Here is a 20991-nt window from a genome sequence, read left to right on the forward strand (position 1 = left end):
GAAAGTACGCTTTCTGCAGTGCAGTTAAGCAGGTATGCAGACCAGCAAGCTACACTGGCAAACAGCTCTCAAGAGGATTCATCATATGATGAAGAAAATAACACAGAGGTTTTGCATTCCCGTTGACTTTGCGTTTAACTCATGCGCCATAGCACGCGCTGGGAAGAATAGACAGCAAGAAAGGCCGTGGCAACAGACTGATCAAGCCGAGTCAGCGAGCAGTAATCAAACAGCCGCAAAGCAAATGAAAAGGCTGCCTGCAGGCAGCAGGGGCTGGGGGCTGCGTGCGCCTTCCTGTTTGTGTTCACCGGGACCCAGCTCCTGCCGTCGCTGCATTGCGCTTGCAGGGAGCTGCGGCGCGGTGACAGATGGCTGCTGGTTGGGACCCTTTGTACCGCCAACAGGGCTAAGCCATAAACAGCCTGAGGCATCGTCCAGCTCATTTCCTTAACGCCCAGGTGTGCTGTGCCCAGCTTTTGGACCATGCATCGCAGCCAGGTTACATTTGTGAAGTGTCCAGATAGGTACACACCAGCGAGGTTTTGCAGCTCCCTCCATCTCAGGAGAGAGGTGAGATCCGAAGCTGAAAGCCGAGAGGAGAAGGCAGAGGCTGCTTCATTGACTATCTGTTGATCACTGACTGTTTGGCCCATGCGGTGTGTATCTGGAGAATGGCAGACCTTCTTCTTACTTGAAAGTATTTCCAGCACACGCTTCTGTGTGTTTAGGAAGCGGTGATGATGTTCAGGCATTGAATCACCTGTGAAAGCTGACAGCCAGTTTCTCCGGCCGTGACGCCAGCACCGAACACTGCTGGTTCCCACTGTTGGAAGAGTCTCTGCAAAGCAGGCACCCGCTTTGCAGCTCCACGCACAAGCAGCATGTCGGAGAAAGGGCACAACATGGGTTTAGATTAGCTATGCTAAAGCTTTCATTAGCAAACCATCCTAATCCAGGGAAGTGAAGAGGCAGCATAACCCTGACCCCAGCACCCGTGGCCACCGCTGAGAGCCCGGCTGCCACGTCTGCCCTCTGAGATAGGCACGTTACCTACAGGCATCATCCATCCTCCAGCCAGCACAGCCAGGTCTCTGCAGAAGCCCTTGATGTTTAGTTTAGTGACCTTGGCCATGTCCATCAGAGAGCATCAAGGTGTGTGGACTTTGCAGGGCCTGGTTCCTCACCCGCTCCCTTCCCAGGACTCCTGCCGGCTGCAACAGAAACCGCGCGGAGCAACAACAGCCCCAGCCCAGAGCGCTCAGGCTCTGCTGTCTGCTCGCCGTGCAGAGCGTGTCATACTTCTGAAGAGTGACAAATTACCAGGAAGGGCTCCCCCACACCCCCGGCTCTGCTGCGCACAGCAGAATTCCCCAGTGTCGCATTAACAGCTAATAAAACAATAGAGCTTTTAGTGGCGGACTTCAAAGGCATCTCAGGCAGATGAATGAATTTAGCATTTCTTCACTTACTGTCAGCACTGGGGGAGAGAAGGGCAGGCTGAGGTCGAAGGCTTCAGCAGGCAGCAGCAAACAAATACAGCCTGGTATTTGGGCTACTGCGGAAAAAGGAGCGGTAAATCAGCTAAGCAATTGGCAAATACCAGATTTTTCTTGTCCTTTATCGCTGCTCATCCACTTCTGCTGTCTGTTTTCTTTTTTTCTTGTGCTCTACGACCACTGTCAAAATATTAAAAAAAAAAAGTCACGCCTAAACCACAGGTTGAATCACTAACAGCTTGTAGCAATGCAGAGATCTTTAGGAAGCCTGGCCCAAACTCAAGCAAATGTAATTATTTTCAGACATAGCAACACAATCGTATTTGGTAAATGTGCCTTGAGGTCCCACAGCTAATCTGCAGCTATGTGTCCATCTACATAATGATTTCTGCAAATCATTAGTTCATTGTCACGTGCAGTCACAATAAGCATCTATATGAATTAAGCTTTGAATTGTGCAACAGCCAAAGAACTTGCCTTTTAGGAGCTGGAGAAGGAAGTGTGAGACAGCAGGGAAAGCGGAGAGAACGGTATTTGTCTCAGCAGGCGCAGGGAGGAGGTGTGCGAAATGCTGGGATTTGCACTGGTGCGGTGGTGGCCCAAGCACTGCCGTGCCCTGTCACAGCGCAGGAGGGAGGAGGCTGCGGGACCTGCCCAGGGTTCCTCGGGAGGTTGGCTTTGAGTGCCATCAGCCAGAGAAATGGCTAGAAATAGGCCCACTTTTAAGACAGCCCCTCATCCATCTGTCTCAGCTTGAACACCAGCAGCCATGCACATTTTCCGCAGTGCACCGGTGTGACAGGCAGATAACCCACGGGCAGAGTGGGAGGCTGCACTTTTGGATATCTAGTTCTCAGTGCGGATCAGAGACCCGATGGCATGGAAAAGGCTCATGCTGCCCCTTGCAGGGGCAGAGCAGGGAGGCAATAGTTCAAATCAGTCTCGAATATGTGTACAGGGGAGTCGGCACAGTAAGTGCCTTAGGTGCTAGAAAGGCATAATATGGCTTGATTTTTTGTAGTGATTGCTACAAGACCATAGTGCACACAGATCAGTGGTGTCAGGTAAGACAGGAGGATGAAAGAACTATTACTGCTGTCTCACCTGTAAGTCGAGAAAACCTTATATTGGATAAAGACCCTCCAGGAACTTGCTCCCACAGGGAGCAAGGAAAAAGCACAGCTGACCAGCATAAATTGCAGCTACAATGGAGATGTTGGCTGTTGAAGAAGTTAGTGAAAGATCTCACCTCTTCACAACTCCAACGAGCAATGTCATGCCAGCCAAATCTTTACCGTGCGTGGAGCCTAAAGGGCAGTTTGGGAGGGACTGGAGATGGAAGAGATCTCAAATAGATGGAAGCACCATTTTGTAAAATTGCTACACAAAAGAACTGCAACAAGCAGCGTAGCTCAATTTCTTTCTTATATTTCTCCTCCATTTTCCAGGCAAATCTTGTTAAGCTGCAGCTTTTTCTCCCACAGAGTATCTACAGAAGAAAGAAAATCAAATCTCTGATTATTCTGTATGTGTTTTCTTTATCCTTATGTAGAGAACATGATACCCAAAACAACAGGAATGAATTAGCCTAACTTTTGGAGTTGGCATATTTTAGCCTCTTGAATGTCATCGTCTATATGCTACATCACTTCCAAGTCCAGCCCAAATGTTTTGTTCTGGAAAACAGCTTTAAAGGTTTCAGTCGTTTATGTCGCAGTCACATCTGGTGCCAGACTTTCAAGGCATGCTCCGTTTGGCCATCCTACAAAACACATCTGTAGAGGGCACTTTGCAAGCACTTCCCACCGCCGCATTGTGACAGGATTTGCGTGCAGCCCGCTCATGGGAAGCTGGGGCATGGCTTAAAAGCAGTGTGTTCGCAGGTGGGGAAGGAGAAGGCCTTCCGATAACTGAGCTGGCAATTTCTAGGTTCTTTAAACAGCAGCCCCTTCCAAGAATGCCCTTTGTTCAGTGCTAGCCCTCAGTTGCTCCATTCAGCCGCTCTCCCTGCTTGCTTGTAATTTATTCCTTCTAAAAGTCTTGCCTTAGGCTAGTAGAAAATTAAAACAAGGAGCCAGATTTTCTTTTTTTTTTTTTTTACTCACTTTTGCTCTTTCATCAAGAACAGTGAAAATTTGGCACAGTTGAATATTTTGTTCAGCTCTTTCTTTCAGTCTTTGAAGTCCCCTAAAGCCTTGGTAGGAGTCTAGGCTTCCACTCACATCTGCTTTCCATGAAGCCGTTTACCGCACTTTATTTGTGCCATATTAGATTTTTCAGGACAGGGACAGAACTAACGAAGCATTTACATTCCTGGGAAAGTGGCATATACACAACTACCACATTACTCCGATAGAAATAAACTACAAATGACATATTTCAAGTTCTCAGGAAAGCAGCCATCTTGCACTACAGGGCAGCAAAGAATCCAGAGCAGTTGCTTACTTCATGAAAGCAACTTTTCTTTTTAATGCCCAGTTAAAATTAAATGCCTGCAGTGCAGTTTCAGCTTACACAGTTGTCAAGAGATGCTCTAACCACCTATAAGGAAATGAAAAAAAAACATCTTAAAAAAGGGAGAGTTTGGATAAAGCTTAATGAAGACAAATCATGGCTGAACAGAAGCTGCATCAGAGACAGTATCAATGACACAGAGCACTGTCAACAAGACAATGGCATCATGCTGCTAAATAACTGCTAAGGCATTTCTTCTACAAGCAGAAGACTAATCCTGCAACAATGCGCCATTCCAAGGACTTTATTGCCCTCAGACAATGCAAAGGGTGCTGACTGAATCTCTTTATCAGATGGATGCTGATGAACCAGAGGGACTGTTAATTATCCTGCGGTTTTCTATTTTGCATTTCTCTATTTCATAAAAATAAAAAAACCCTAAGAAATATTTGTCCGTTTCTCATATTGAGACTGTTATCGAGATTGTCCTAAGTCACAGGCGATAAACTAACAGCTGAGAAAAATATGTCTTGAAGGAGTCAACATCAAGAGCCCAGCAAGCTCATTCTTTGAGCACTCTCTCAAATTGTCCTCTGAACTTAAAGACGGGGAGTTTGTTAAAAAGGCAACTGGAGCTTTTAAAGTTCACCAGAGGGTTGCCTATCCAAACTCAGCACAGCTCCAATCACTGAAGCTCACGGAGGAAAGATTTTTCAGAACCTAATTTTGTGCCATCCAGGCAAAAGACCAAATCACAATCAAATGACAAAGTGTAAAATGTGCTTGCATTCATTCAGGCTTTGGAGGAAAAAGGCACTTACTGATTGCACGTGATCACAGGGACCGCTCATCAGATAGCAGACAAAAGCATTTATAGTATTGCTTCACATTACTTAGGTCAGAAATGGCCAAATCAAGCTCTCATATGCTGTTTTGAGCAAAAATGTACCTGATTTTTATATCTAAACAGAAGAAGACAGTTTTAAAAATCATGTCCTATATATGACTATGAATAGCTGCAAAGGAAGGTGATGGATAGTACAGTCTCCTACCTCAGTTTCTCTCACAGTTTAAGAGGATAAAGTGTTCACAACATAAGTTATTTACTATATCCTATCACTTAGAGGTCATAATAGCTGCAGATTGTACCCAGATACAGGAGGATTATTGTAGGGTGTGATGGAGAGAGGGTGCATATGCGCTGCTGCCCAGGCTCTGTTGATTTCCCGTGCTCCTTGCTGCTTGCCTCTGGTGCCTGATTTTCCCAGGCTTCCCTCCTTCCTTTTTTCCTATAGGTTTTCATTTCTCCATTTCCTTTCATGGAACATATTTTCAAAGACAGACAGCATTGAAGTAACCCACGAGACAACCATTGTGATCCCTAAAAGATGACTATGCCTTTCCTTTTGCCTGCACAAAACACACGGCTCTTCTATTACATGAAGTGCTGCGTACTTATACACCATCTTCATTACAGTCATATGTCTTTGGTAATGTATTGCACATCTCTTGTAGAAATATGGAGACATGGGTCAGATGCTCAAAAGCAGCATGGAACCTGAAGGGCTCTCTTACCTGGGGAGGCAATCAAATGCCCCAGCTATGTTCAGGTCTCCACTGTCCCCAGAGACACAGCCCTTGCTGGGAGGTACTTGCAGTCACTGAAACAGGGACTGTAGTGGATGTCAAGAAGTAGGGGGCCCATGAAAGGGATGCTTTTCTTCTGTTGTTCTAATGGTCTGAATTATTTCATGATGGCAAAAACTAGGAGAGGAAAAAACCACAGCACTATGTTAAAAAAAGAAAAATATGATTTTTAAAAGTGCTGTGCCAGGTAAAACTCCTCTGCTTTGTTATTATGAGAGTTCCCAGTATTGATAATTTCTCCTAGTTGCTGGTTTGTAAGTCACTTCTGAGTAGAAAATTCAATTACACGGGCCAAGTCAACAATAATGTTTTTCCTGGCAACAGTTCATTTTGCCAGTGGAAACATTTTTCCTCCTTCTTCTTTTCTGGATTCAGCTCTGCAAAGTTGCTAAATTCTTCCAGATCTCTGGCCTGATGTGATCATAAATATCCTGATTGTATTCCACTGATTGACAGACTGGGGATGGATTAAGTAGGGATTACAGCCTGGAATGATCAAAATGTGCTTTCATGGTCAGTAACTCTGCAATAAGTCATAGTTCTAATGTACATTAACTATATAATCTAATTAACATGGCTGTTTATGTATTTAATATTATTCTTAAAACTTTTTAATAAAAGAGGTTTTAAGAAGAATTATATGTTGTTTAAAATGTAAGAATGTCTTCTTTGAATGTACAGCAGTTCAGCTTTTGCACCGTCACTATTAATAAGATGACGAATAACACTATCTCTTGCTATTAAAATGTGACTTTTGCAGTACAATGGGCCTAATTCTACCCTCATCTATGTGCAAGCAAACCCAGCTTTCTGCTCTTTCATTCAAAGTTACTTTGGATATATGTTTTAGTAATTCAGAGCAGAATTTAGTTCATTAGGATTAAAAAACTACCTTTTTAAATAAACTGGGGCTATTAAATCCATATATAGGCGTCTAACTAAAAGCGTCTGAATTTTCTAAGGTCCTCAGCACTCACAGCTCTCAAGGCTGTCGTTATTTACTGAGTAGGAGCAGCAGGAATTAGTCTTATGGGTACAAAACTTAACTGTTTTACTGCACAGGTTCACATATACATGCTACATACCTAATGATATCAAACTAAATGAAACAATTCATCAAGGTAAAAAGTCAAACCATAGCAATGTGTTCAGCAGCTGCACTTGTGAATATAAAGAGAGTCTGCCATTTGATTGTGAGGTCAAGGACTTACAGTAGAGATGTTTTGCAGTTGTCCATAAAAACTGAAATCTGAAACGAGCAAATATTTTGCAGGACTGTGGATTCTCTGCTGTCTCCAATCCACCCAGCCTTGCAATCGCATCCCAGAGCTGTAACTCGTGGTGCTCCGCAGTGATATCTCTACTCCAAGGGCATTTTTAACTTTCAGAAAACTCTGGAAGATTTTGCATTTTCACTTGCTTTTGTGCCTACTGGAAATGTAAGGTGTTCCTGAACCTGATGTTCTTCCGAGACTGAGCTACAGCAGGGGACTGTGGCATTACAAAGCACTCAGCACACAGTCTGAGCCTGTAACTTTGACTTAGAGAGCTCAGGTAGGTGTCTGAGATCCACTGGGCTATTTCAGGATGCCACACTTGGTGGCTCAGATGATGGGGTAGCTGGGCAGTTAAATGCCACGTGCAAGTATTACCGAGCAATGCTGATACCACCACATGAGTGTGGCCTGGGTGGAGGGACAGGCAGCACAGGCAGAAGACAGCAGTTGATGACTAACAGGGGCCAGGGCAAGAGGAAGCACGAGCCATGCTCTCACTCACCATGCCATGCTGTCTCCTCCCTCCACCATGTGGCCATCCTTCCGGCCTGCTTCGTACAGCTTCTTCCTGATTTGGGACCTTTCAAAGAAGAGAAGCAGAAAAGTCTCAGCATATTCAGCTGCTGGCCTCTGATGTCCATGCTGCTCCAGTAATTAGAAAATATGCCCGAGGGGCTGCTTCTTCTGGCGCACGGACGCTGCTAAACCAGGAACAGGACTGACACCATCTGACTCTGGCTTCGGACCTCAGCTAGAGATCACAGGAAGGTTCAGTCCTCCGCTCATCCAACACCTGGCCTCCTGACACAGACCGTAACTCTTCTGGGTTGTGACCAGCATTCAGGTGATAATGGCTTTCGTTACTGCTGACCTTGCGCAGGAGTCAATCCATCAGTCCAGAGATGAAACAAGCTTCATCATACCGCCAGTCCTCCCAGCCACACAGAAAGCTCTACCCAGAGTCCCTTAAATGAAGCAGGAATGTTTCAATTTAAAGGAATTAGAAGCATCCTTAAAATGTGATGGTTCCCATCACATAAAGTCCCCGCACAGTGCACTGCCCGACAAGCCTGATTATTCCCCAGCTGTACAGGGGCTTAGAAAATATGTCAAGCACTCAAATCATTTTAGATCCTGCTGCACTGTACATACCCAAAATCCAAATAGGGTTCACATTCGAGACCTTATAAAAAGTTGAATGTGCTCCAATAATTTAAATCACTCGATGAGGTTTAGAGTGATTTAAAACCGTTGGAACGCTCCACGTTCGGTGTGCAAGGGCTCCGGCTTGGACGAGAATCAAGGCATGTTCTAGCATAGCAGCTCCAGGCATATTGAATCAATTTCAGCATGTAAAAATAATTAACAGTGATAAAAATACATTAATAATGCTATAATTATAAGGCCAGACCAAAGTTTCAGCCTGAAGAAAAAAAATGGCTACAGAAATTCAGAAAGGTTTGTGATCAGCTTGAACTAGGAGTAATGAGGGATTTCAGTGACAGGAAAATAAATGGAGGCAAACCAAGTGTAAGGAGCAAAGGAAGATCACATTTGTCAGTAGTTAAACAGTTTTACTGGCCTGAGTAGCAGGACTTGCTAAATTCCCTCCTGGATCGGTGTCAGCATAGCATTGCTAGGCCAAGGGATCAGAAACAGTTTAAGGTCCAAGATCTTGCGAACCGTCAGGACTCAAATCAAATGCTGTATATCATCAAAGTGGCACATAAATCTCCACTTTCTAGTAGCATACAGTAGGAAGGCCAAATTTAACACCTGTCTGGAGTGGATGTGACTCTGTCTGACTGGTGCTTGTCTGGAGCTTCCCAGAACTCGCTCAATCTCCCCAGGAGCGAAAGCCCCGAGGGGACAGGATCCTGGCGCGGCATGCCGCTGGCTCACCCTCTGTTCCTCAGGAGCTTCCCAGCAGCTGGATGAAGCGGCTTCTAGCCTGGAATAGTACCAGGAAATGCCCAGTGCGGTGGGGATGAATACCAGCAAGGCAACATTAACCTCCAACTGATTTTGTCACATCAAACCGCTGATATTTACTTTGGTCTATGGTCCAAGATGGTTCTTATTTCATCATGGCTGATTCACCCATCCCAACTTGTTTTGCACTCATCTATCATGTGCATGCATCCCTGGCTCTTTCAATAATACCATCCCAGCCAGCAGAAAAATATGTAAAATAAACTAGTGGCATGAAGCCTGTGCAAAGTAAGAGGAAAGAATATGTAAAATATAACATATTTTCCAGTGCACGTGGTGGGGAGAAGAAGGGTAGACCTGGACAGGTGATGTCCTCTTTTGCAGAGGAAAGACGTATTAATTTTAATTCCCCTACTAGAAGATGGAGAGGTTTTTTTCTCATTACTCATGTTAAAGTGAATTCATGAGTGCAAAAGATAGACACTCTGCTACCAGAGCTACTAGCAGAAAAATAAAGCCTAATCTATGTCCTGACATTCACAATTCTACCGCAGTTTTGAAATGAATCTTTTACTTTGGCATGAATTCCCATCTCGCTCTCAGTGAAATACAACAGAGCTCAGGACAACTGCAACCAAGAGAGAGTGCTATGAAAAAGGCCCGCACGCCCTTTACTATCTTTAATCATGAAAATAATCCATTTGCTGCAAACCTGATATTCATGGCCGCAGCCCAAGGACCTTGCAATTCACAAAAGCGCCAAAGGGATCCATAAAAAGTGGCTGGCCATGAGGAATTTACACTTGTTTTTTAAGGGGAGTAAAAATGTGACTATAGCAATTTAGAAGAGTTTATGCATTCAGGCCTTAGAGAGGTTTAAATCACTAAGAAGAAAGCTGCAGTGGTGCCTTAGTGAGCCTCAAGGCAACATGAAGAGCAAAAAGGAATTCCATGGCAGAAGTGTTTCTGGGCTGAGGAAAGCGCTTTGAAGATCACCCCGCCCAAAGGAGGGATCCCCAGCTCAGCTCTGTGCTGGGCTTCGATCTGCCTGAGCTGGACCATCCCAGCCCCACACCTGAGCTGCATCCCCGCTCTCCCGTGCCCTCCTGTCCCACCTCGGGAGGAAACCCCGGTGGGCGAGTGGCACACGCAGGAGCCCTCCAGCCAACAGAGGCGGCCTGTAGAAGGAGGCCCTGCAGGGAAAGCACTCTCAAAGGGCTCCAGATAAGACTGGTCTCTGTAAGAGATAAGGACAAGCCCAGGCCTCCCAGCATGCAGGACTAATTGCAAAACCCATCTCCCCGACCTGTGCTTCCCTGTCTAAGCCCTTCTCTGTTTCTCATATTCACTTGCTAATTCTGTTCAAGTGTTTTAATCCCAGCTACCTCCAGGAAAAAGAAGTAACAACTTTTGTTATTTGGAAATGATGCTAGTAAAAACACCAAAACACGGCGAGGGAATTGCTGCTTTTTTGGTCTGTGAGAGGTGCTATCCGCAGCTTTGGAGGGCCTTAGGGCACCGTCCCGGGCTCCACATATTGCCCTCCGCTGGCTGGGGGAGCTCCTGCCCCTCTCTGCAGCGTGGCAGCACGTGCTGAGGCCGTCCAAACCGCCTTCCCTGGTGTAAAACATCTGTTACGGTATCGTCACATGCTGCTTTCTGCTGAGAAAAATGCGCTGGCAGGCTGCAAGAATTTGGGACGTTCTGCTTCTGCTGCTTGCAAGGGGACAGGGCTATCCCATCGTCGAGAGAGCTCCTTGCTGTTCCCAGGAGGGAGCGATCTGCATGGTATTTGGAGAAAAAAAGAGCCGAGAAAACAATGGCAAATGCCAAGACATTTAAACAGACAGGCAATGCTGATAGGAGCAACTGGCTCTAAACTGGCACATGCTCTGAGGCTCAAAGTGCCTTAACTCCACATTTCCAGGGCAGTAGGGCCACACCGCCTACCTTTGCAATGCCGGGGAAAACCTCACGGGCTTTGCTGACTGCTCATGCTTCTAGGCTCAGGAGCAAGTATGGAGGAAAGCACTTTTTTGCTTTAGCATTGGGTATACGTTTTATTTTCCTTGCCTCAGTGCCCTCAGAGTGGTTGTTGGCGGCAGTAGATGGTGGGCTTTATTTTTCTAGCCTGTTGTACCCCTCTCAGGAGAAGTTGTTACAGTTGTAGTTGTATTTTTCCAGCTTTTCCAGGCTTACCAACTCCCCAGGGTGCTGTTTGCCTGAGTGGTTTGGTACAGTTTTATTTTTACAATAACTATTACACTTTTTAATTTTATTTTTGTATGTTAATTAAATACTTTTTAATCACAATGCAGATGCAGTGGCAGAGGCCAAGAAAAATACATAAACAAGAAGAGAATCCAAACATACATCTGCCCAGCATGGTACCGAAAATCTTTCCAAACCTAAGTTCAATCTAGCCCAGTCCTGGATCTCTGCATGAAAAATTTAACAACACAACTCAACCAGCAGTAGTATACTCTGAAGCTCACTGCAATTTTTTTGTTTGGATTAAGAAGGAGGAAGATGAAACGCCTAGATAGCAGCTAGTCTGCACGTGCATGAGAAATTCTGAAATGTGGCATTTGCAAGAACCCACCAAGTCTGCCCACCCCGCATTCACCCCAGTCCTCAAATCCGAGAAAATATCCTGCGGATGAGGTAGGCCAGCAATTCCCAGCTGAAACGCAGACCTCAGCAGATGGTGCGTGCTACATAAATAGAGCACGACAACAACAACAACCATAATGTGCTGGCTCTGAGCACGTCGTTGAGGGGGAATTCAGCTTTTCTCTTGAGTTACATTTGTTATCTGGGAATTGTAGGTTGTTTCACATTTGGTCTCTCTGTAACTCTGGTATCACCTATCCACAACTTGTACCTAGCAGAAGATGGGAGTCCTTGTGAGCTTTGATCAGCTAGCCCACCACAGCTTCTTGGCCTGAGTTAAGCGGACCAAGTACCGCAGGCGGAGAGAGCTGTGGCAGGAAGGGAATTGTCATTTCACCCTGTTAATGAAAAAATTCTTTTTGTACAGCAAAAATGCAACTCATTTCTCATCCATGGGTCTAGACATCCCTGAGGGTAACCAGTTCAGCCTACTACTCCATATAGTTTCTCCTGGCCCAGTATTCACCCCTGTAAAATACGCAAGGAATCAACTTTTCCACCTATGCACAAGCAGTGAAAAGGAAGTAGAGACCGCTGACGTCTGGAGGGCCATGTCCTTGCCTAGCGCTGTCAAAGTCATCTCTTCAAAGCGCTAACGCTGTAAAATTCTTGCCATGCCTGAGAAATAGAAAAGCGAGATTTAATTTAAAATGAGAGATATTGGAAGGGAGAGCTGCAGGTGATGGGGTGATGGCATCTCTCTGGCCCAGCTCCAGGAGGGTAGGAAAAGAAAACAAGCTAGATGCGTTATATCCTACATACCTTGGCAGCCCAACAAAGTGATGCTCACGTAGGGCTCATGAGCGAAGCAATTAATGACAAGGAAGTGGCGCGAGCCGCAGCACAAGGAGCGCTGTAAGAAATTAGGGCTGAAGTTTATTCACAGCATAGGAGAGGCAAAGCCATAAAAAAATCTGAGAGCAGTATGTACGCAAAAGGTCAACATACTAGACACACAGCGAAAGCAGTACAAATACTTCTTTTGAGATCCCTGGAGTGATCCTTGGTGCACCTGTCGCTGGGGACGGATTCATCCAAACTCTCTGACTAGTCTGTGGAGGAACTTAGATACAACAGCGTATGGCTTGGTGAAGTGATAGATAGAAAGCCACTCAGGGTGGCTTTTTACATGTTTGCTGAAGAGGTGATTTCATTAGTATCTACATTTATCAGAGTCATGTTAGTCAAGAGCTAGGGATGGTGCAGGAGGAATAGCTAAGTGTAATAAAGAGATACGACAAGAAAACTGAGGACCGCATTTCCTCCAAAACCAGGGCTTCTTCTGGAATACTCACTGAAACTGTGCGATGAAAACTGCGGCAGTGGAGTTATCCACATGCACACAAACAGAGAAGACTATTACTGGAGACACGTCCCTGCTCTTCTATTGCAAGCAGTCTGAACGACTGGCCAGGCTGCCTCACTGCTGCAGGGTGTGGGCTGGCCTGCCGTGGTGGGTGACTGCTCTCCTGGGGCTCTTTCACCGGCTGCTCTGGTGATCCTGGGGTCGTGCAGCTGCAGACCATCCTCAGAGAGAAGCTTGCTAAAGATATCTTACTCGTCTTTAAGTCTGTTGCGGTCCCAAAGCCCCTTCCAATAACTTAGAGAACTTTAGGGACTGGGCCGTGCTAGAAAGATGTTTTCCTATTCTTATTCTTATTATTACTCAAACTACTTCAGATGGCTTCTCTTGTTCAAAAAACTCCGGTTCTAACAAAAGCATCCAACCTGCGAATTTAATGCTGGGCAGAAAAAAACCATCAATGCATCTTCAGAAAATGCATTTTGATTAAAATAAATGGTTTCATGATGTCACAAAAAACGTTCAAAGAATATATTCAAGAAGCTTTGCTTGGAAACGTATTTTTAATGTGTTCCCACAGTAAATTTTTTTGCACGTTTTTGTTTATTTTCCTTTCCTGGGGGAAAAAAACAGTAGTCTTTACTTCAAATACAGATTGGACATTTTAAAAATCAGCGTTTCCTCTAGAACAGAAACTCCGAATTTCGGCCTGTCAAATTTACAAGGTGGTTTCTGCTAACTCCAAGCCCCGCACCCTGCAGGAGGTTTGCGTAGACTTGTACAACCACACTAAATAGATGACAGGAGACTGAATGCAACTTTTGGCCTGAAATAATTCTATGATGCTTCACAGAATCCAGGACCGTACACTGATGTCTTCATTCAGCCCTTGCTTGGATGCTTTCTCTGAACTAAATGAGAGTTTTCTCCAAAGAATTTCATGTTGGGCACCCCCAGTGACTGACAGCTCCGAATTTGCTTGAGTGCAAGCGTTCAAAATTACAAAGGGAAGGGGAAAAAACCTCTGAACTGAGGCAGCCTTGCATGCCCTTCCACCAAAAACTAACCCTTCAGCAGAAACACCGATATCTGCCTACCGTGTGATGAACTTCCAAAATTTCTTGTAAATACTTTTTCTAGCAATTTATAGCAATTTGATTATGGCAATTCCAAACAGGCCTCAGCTCTTCTGCTCTTGTAATTAGTCTAAAAGGACAACAACGAGGCTCAGCTGCTTGGCTGCCAAGCAGAAAGGTCAAATTACTGACCCCCATTTTGGGGTATCGGTTACAGCTACCTCAGCACTCCCCATTGCCTGCTGCAGTTGTCTGTCTTCTAAATTTAGCTGCTTTTAGTTGCAGGATATTTTCTCCCTGTATACAATGCCAGCATGCTTCACCACTCTCCCAAAAAAGCATATCACAGGATTTTGGCAGTATTTATCACTAAAAGTTACAGCCTGCGTGCTATCTTATTTATTGAGTGTTGACAGAGACTTTGATGCTGGTGGTACACCCAAGTAAAGGCAGCACTACTTAAACTGTTTCAACTTAAAACAGTGAAGTTGGGCCCTTCAAAAAGGGCCCCAAAAAAGCTGCAAGAGTGGCTTTGCATAAAATCTCAGCAAGCAGTTTTGAACAAAAAAATTAGGTTCATAGATATACGCTACACTGAAGATTGTTTTGCATTTATTTCAATCATGTGAACACAGACTAGAATGTACCATTCAGCTAGACAAGGCAAAGAAATGCAGTGTTCAGAAATAAGATTTAGACAATTCTTCATGGAAGCAAATCTGATATTCCCCTGTCAGCCTACCCGTCTCTCCAATGCCACGGATGAAAGGCACAATGCCAACCCTAGAGCTGCATTCTGGCTTATCCTATTTTTACACAAAATACATTGTTCAGAAGAAACTATTGGGCTGCTTATTGGTTTGGGAAGTCTCAATACGAGAGTGGCAGACTGACCCCTCTTCCCCGAGGGAAAAAATGGTGTTGTCGACGAGCATCCCGTTGTCTGGGGCAGCCAGGGTCTTAGCAATGCCCTTCTCCCAGGTGGCATGCCCTCCCTGTCTTTCCGGGGACAGTAACAGGAATATGTGAAGAACCTGCACTTACAGGAGCCCCATCTTTGACCAATAACAAAGGGGCTCCCTCAGTACACAAAGTTATCTACGGAGATCAACCTGTAAGAATAAACAATAACTCATTTTGCTGCCCATCCTGACTGAGACCGAGGTTGGATTTGGGGAACAGAGATAAAAGTCTTTCAAAATATGCAAGGGATAAGTGAGAAATTTTGGCTTGCACAGGGCATTTTTGACATTCCCACATGTCTCAAATGTCCACAGCTTTAAACGCAAACAAAATCTGTGGAGATTAAAAGAACCTTGACCCTATATTCTTTTTGCCTTTCATTTGAAAAAAGAAGCAAGAAGCTGCACACACCCCCTAACAGGCACACGCACTCACGCAGCACCCCGGCCCAGGCCCTTTTCTTCTCATCCATGGGAATGAAAGTCCCCCCCTGGAGCCCAGCCAGGTTGCTCAGGGCATGCTGTGCTTGTTTTCCCATCTGCAGTCTCAGCAGAGCAGTGAATAAGGGCTGTCAGGGAGGTGTTGAACCCACACCATGCTTGACTTTTCACTGGGGTCTTACTGGCCCAGAACAAAAGCCTGGATCCAAAACCTCCTCAGTTTTGGGGCGTTTGAAATCTGGATCCACATCTGAAGCTTGTGGTCGGACTTCCATCTCCAGGGTTTCAGTTTGGAGTTGAGTTCATAAACACTTCTGCCACGGCCTTTCTCTGCTTTACTTGCCATGAATCAGGAGTTACTGCTATGAAATTAAGTTAGACCTGACCATAAGTGGAATTAGAACAGGGTTTACTCACATAACTAGCCATACCTTTCCACTTTTTTTGTTCTGGGTAAAACATCCACTTAGAGACAGTGGTTCATAAGCATGCATATGGTACAGACGGCTCTAGGGTAAAGCTTGGCAATGCAATGCTAGGGGAAGGAGAGCTCAAGCAGGATGAAAAGTCAGCAGAAGCACGCAAACAGAAAATGCTTGGAAGCAGATGTAAAAATTCATCTGCCTCTTCTGCCAAATGATCGTCAGCAGCATCAGAGGACAAGTGCTTGCAGCAAATTTGCGCTGCAGCCCCCAATGCTTGTTTTAAGCCCGCGTACGTCCGCTCCCCTGTGTTCTCGCTTGTGACCTCTTCATTGAAAATTCAACTCCAGAGCTTTATTTTCCTCGCAGGGTAAGCAGGAGTCACATGTTTGAGATGCAGCAGGCAAAGCACTTCTGGGCTGTCATTGAAATAATAAACATTTTAATATAAGTTAAGAAAAGCTGCCTGTGGGCTGGCAATAGTAGAACCCCAAGCCTGCACATCCAAGCTCCAGGCATATTGCTTTAAAACTTACCTCAAGGCTTTCCCACTGCTCAGACACGATGGAGAGGAGCATCTTAACTGAAGGACATTCCCCACTATGCACTAAACCCCTCCGAAGTGCTAAGCTCAGGGTACCAGTGAGCTCTCTTCTCCTCCACCATAGGAAGCCCAGGAGCCAGAGGCGTTTGGGCATGGGTTTGGGGAGGCCAGGAGGTGAGGCTATGAGCCTGCTTCCTCCTCCTGACTTTTTGCTACTGCTGGTCCTATTCCTGGGTTACAAATTCCCCAAACACTGAGGAGTCCCTGGCAGAAGGTCTAACAAGCACTTTCTTCTTTGCTGACCAGTTTCATGGCATGATATCTTTTTAAGTTTAAAATCTGTTAAGTAGATACCTTGCAGTTACAGCCTATGACTTTCTTCTAGGATCCAATACATTCACTGCATGTTTCAGGATGACTTTTAATTACTGCAAGTACAGAGTATTATCTTCTACTCACAGAAGGAAACAAGAAAAATGAGCTGATGGCGGGGGGAAGCAATCAGCTATAAACCATCATCCAGTTCATCAGCAGAATGTTCACTAAGCCTCTGCATATGCAGTGCTTTATGGGTTAATAATGTCTCTTAGAAAGCAAAAGGTTTCCAGCTGTAATTGGATCCTTTGTATGTGCTTTCCGCTATAGGAATCAACTTAGCATTGACATCCTCGTAAAAATTTCCATTAGATTGAGGACTGAATGCCCACTAAGGCTCTGTGTGGTTTTGCAATTGATTCACTGAATGAAATCTTATCTAAAATCTTTTTATTTTATGCTATTATGGGCACAGGGGAAAACGGTGATGTAAAAATTCTCACTGCTTTGTTAATGCACAGTGCCTCTTGGAAATGGCCTTTGGGTTACCTAAAAAGATTGCCATTTCTATTTCCCACTATTTTGTTTCATATTACCAGTAATTGAAAAATGTTTCATTTGTTACAAAGTTACATATTGACACTTTGAATTGAATTCAGAGCCTTTATCTTTAATCTTCTTACTAGCTAACTTCAGACAGAGGTTCGTGCTATCTAGAGGGAAAAAACACCATGCATCACCTTGCATTTTTTCAGCAAGACATAATTTTCACAAGACACATGTAAAGCTGTTGGTAAAGATCTGAAGAGCAGTTTAGCCACCTAGAAGTTAGAAATCAGACATTATGCTGCTAGAGTCCCTGCAGTGCTGTTCCGTCACTGCATCTCCAGAGAAAACACAGGGAGAGGTTAGAATATTGCTTGCAAAAATGTCACATATTTTCCTTTTATAAAATGATGCCCGTCCAGTAAGGAAACAAGAAGATAATCCATATTTTAAAAAATCCACATATAAATAATCCAGTTTTAGAGTTGTTGGATTAAAAGTTTTCGATAGCGCTACAGCGGCAGTTCGTACGTCTTTATATGAGGCCATTTAGTTTACGAGGCTTAAATTTGATAAATTCTCTCTTTCTCTCACTGTTACCCCCTCCCCCCCCCCCCGATGCCCAAAACGGAAGGCTTGCCTAGCTGGAAACCAGAGTTCCCTGTCCCGCTTTGCTACTGTGGCAGGAATATACTTCCTGAGCAGATGTGACTTTTTGTAGTTTATAGAATTTATATCTTCTATATATTCTCGGGCATTATAAGCCAAAACCTTTCTTTACAATGAAATTGAGCTATTGTTACCGCTGCCACCAGTCCTGGCTGCACCAGCGGCAGAATATCTCAGCCTAACCAAGAAAAGGGAAAAAGAAAGAGTAGGTCTGCCTCGTCTTTGCTGAAACTCTGCAGGGCTGTATGGATTAGCTACTACATCCTTTCCTGCTTTCCGTGCTGTGAAGAATGGAACCTCCCAACCCAGAACCAGAATGAAGGCTGAAGCAAGGAATTATCAGAGTTCTTTGCAAATACTTTTTACCCTCCCCACGTCTGTATGTTAGACATTCCCCCCTATCCCCCGCAGCCACAAAGGCAACCAAACGCTTACACCGTATGTACATACACTGCACACAACCGTAACCTCACAGCTGCACAACCCTGTGCCAGTAGCACGTGCATGACACCTGTATGCTCACACCCTGCACTCAAACACTCGGAGACACGCTAAATGCAAGCAGGGGGGTTATGCACAAGTACAGGCTCTCGGATATACAGCCCGTGGGCATATAGTGCACACGTGGTTCATACTAGCAAAGCGTATATGCGCAACTAACAGGTTTATTTTTCTGTTGTCTTTGTTGACCCTGACTTGGGAACTTCTAACGGCCCAGCAGCAGCCGCAGCATCCCTTGCTCCAGGCTGGGAGAGGTTCGGGTCGCGGCGCAGCACCCGCTGCGAGCACCGCGAGACCCTCACCGTCGGCTCTGCGCGCCCTGCAAGGCAGACACATCATAAAGCCTGTCTTTGCTCTCCTCCCTCTCGTTTCAGTCATGGGAAGTCTTTGCAGCACATAAGGATACGAATAATAAAATCCCTTGCGGCACAGCTGGAGGGAAGGAAACAGCGGGCGGGAGCAGCTGGGAGCAGTGCTGAAGCGTGCAGCCCCGAAAGCAGGGCTGCGTGCCGCGAGGCAGAGCGCGGCAGGCCCCGGCGCTCGGTCGCAGGCGCTCGGTGGAAAGGGAGCACCCCAGAGCCGTCGCAGCAAGGCCGCGGTGCCCGTGCCCTTCCCAGCTTCCCTGTAGCGTGAAACGCTGCTTCCTGGGATCTGTGATTTGCTGCATAACATACACTTTCACTTGGGAGCACAGATCCAGCATGCCCTAGTGATGCTTTCCAAGTATTTATTTCCAGCTTGGGTGACTGGACTTTTTTCTTAACTTTTCTTTCAGAGAAAATGGGCATTTTTCTAATATTTTTCCAATAGCCTTAAATATTTTCTTAAGAAAAATTAGATTTTCAAAATTAAAATATGTAATTTTGAACTACACATTCTGCTGTAGAGTATATACAGTAATATACCATATACAAAATACTGTATATACTTTATATACCTTACTATACATTACTAAGCATGTGATGAGTGTTCTGCCCTTTCCTCTGCTTTTCCTCATTTCTTCAGTGCAAAAATAAGAGAAAATAAAGGAGCAAGATAATGGGAAAGAAAGAACACAGAACCAGCCCAGACCAGAAATGAAAAAGTAATTTCAAAATCCATTTTTTAATTTTTATATGTTTTCTATTTAAGATGCCAGAAACCAATTATTTTTTTGCAAAAAACATAGGGGAAATAAAAAGAATTTTTAAAGTAATATTGATGAAAATAAGTCATTTTTCCTAACAACCCACATCTGGCCTGGCTAATTCTGAAGGCACCTGACATTAGAGGAGCCATGGGACCATTGGCTCGGCAGCGATATTTGTCATTAGTCCAGGAAGAAACCTCGACCTGGCAGAATTTTCATTCTCTGCATTCGCGAACACACACAGTGCGACCACAGCCTGGAAGCTCACCAAGACGACAAATGAGCTGAATCCCAGATTCCATTTCAAAGCCAACCTCAGAATTTCCATGGTGCCTTGAACCCTCCGGTCTGACATCCAGAAATCAAAGCGGTGACACTGGCACAGAACAGAAATAATATAATGACGAAACAGGACCCTAAAGCACTTAGCAGTGACATTTTAAAAACAAAATGCCATGCTAGAAAATAAAGTCACATATCCTTTAATCTCCATGGCTCTGTAGCATCGTAGTCTAATTAAACCCCTTTGCAAAGCCTTCGCAGAGTTACAGCTACCCCGACTGGAAAAAGGATGTCCTGTAATAGCCATTAGATGGTCTCCTCTCCCGTCACACCACCTGCATAACTGCCCTCAGTAATAATGAATGCACACGGCAGGAAGAATGACTGGGTTTGCTACAAGCTCAAATTCACCCCATAAACTGCAAGACATTGCTAAAATTTCTGTCTGCCCTGCTAAAATCATGTCCCTGGATCAGATATGCAGAAGAAATGAGCTAGACCCCTTGACTGAAGGATCTTGCAGTCCCTTAATATCAGTCTACTGCAAAAATAACAGCAATTTCTAAACTAGGCAGCCAGAGAGCAGTGAAATGAAGCAAGCGGCCAGTTTATAGCCTCAGCTGTGCTTGTGAGACTGCAGTTTAATTTCTGGCCCCAGAGGGTGGTTGCGTAGGAGCAATACCCCCAGCTCGCATTCCTGGCACGCATTGTTCCCCAGCCCGGCGCTGAGGCCAGTCAGGTCTCGCGCTGCAGGAAGATTTCTCTTGGCCTTAGCCTCTTGCTCATCCACCTGAGAAAAATTCACTGTGCAGATTTGCGGCGTGCTGCCACTGCCCACCTGCTCTGCAGGGCCATGGGCGACAGCCGAGCGGCCCTGGGGCAGGGGACTGCGCTGCTAGAATGACTGTCCCTGGCCACAGCTTCGTGCATGGGCCTCTCTCCCATCACGGGACTCAGCGTGCCTAGGGACACCGCCGTCACGGGATTTGACACCGTTTCCCTTCCCCCTCCGTCCATGTCTCAGTGCAGTTTAAGTGGTCTGCAATCTTACATTTTAGTTAACCGGTAGCAATGATGAGTTTATGGCTAAAATGGCCATATGTCTCCTAAAGAATCCTTTGCTAGTAAGGATTAAATGCCTGCCTAGTCTTATTGGACCTACTCCTAATATTCATAGCAAATAATCCCATCTGTTTCAGGCAGAAACGAGTAAGGGCTGAGATTTATCCTTCTCTTGTGTCTTTATTATTGAGAATTCTTGCTATTCTTTGCATTCTGATTTCACGCGTGAACTGCAAACGACCCACTTCGTGCTAGACACC

This window comes from Struthio camelus, chromosome 18 (genome assembly GCF_040807025.1).
Source record: "Struthio camelus isolate bStrCam1 chromosome 18, bStrCam1.hap1, whole genome shotgun sequence".
NCBI lineage: Eukaryota > Metazoa > Chordata > Aves > Struthioniformes > Struthionidae > Struthio > Struthio camelus.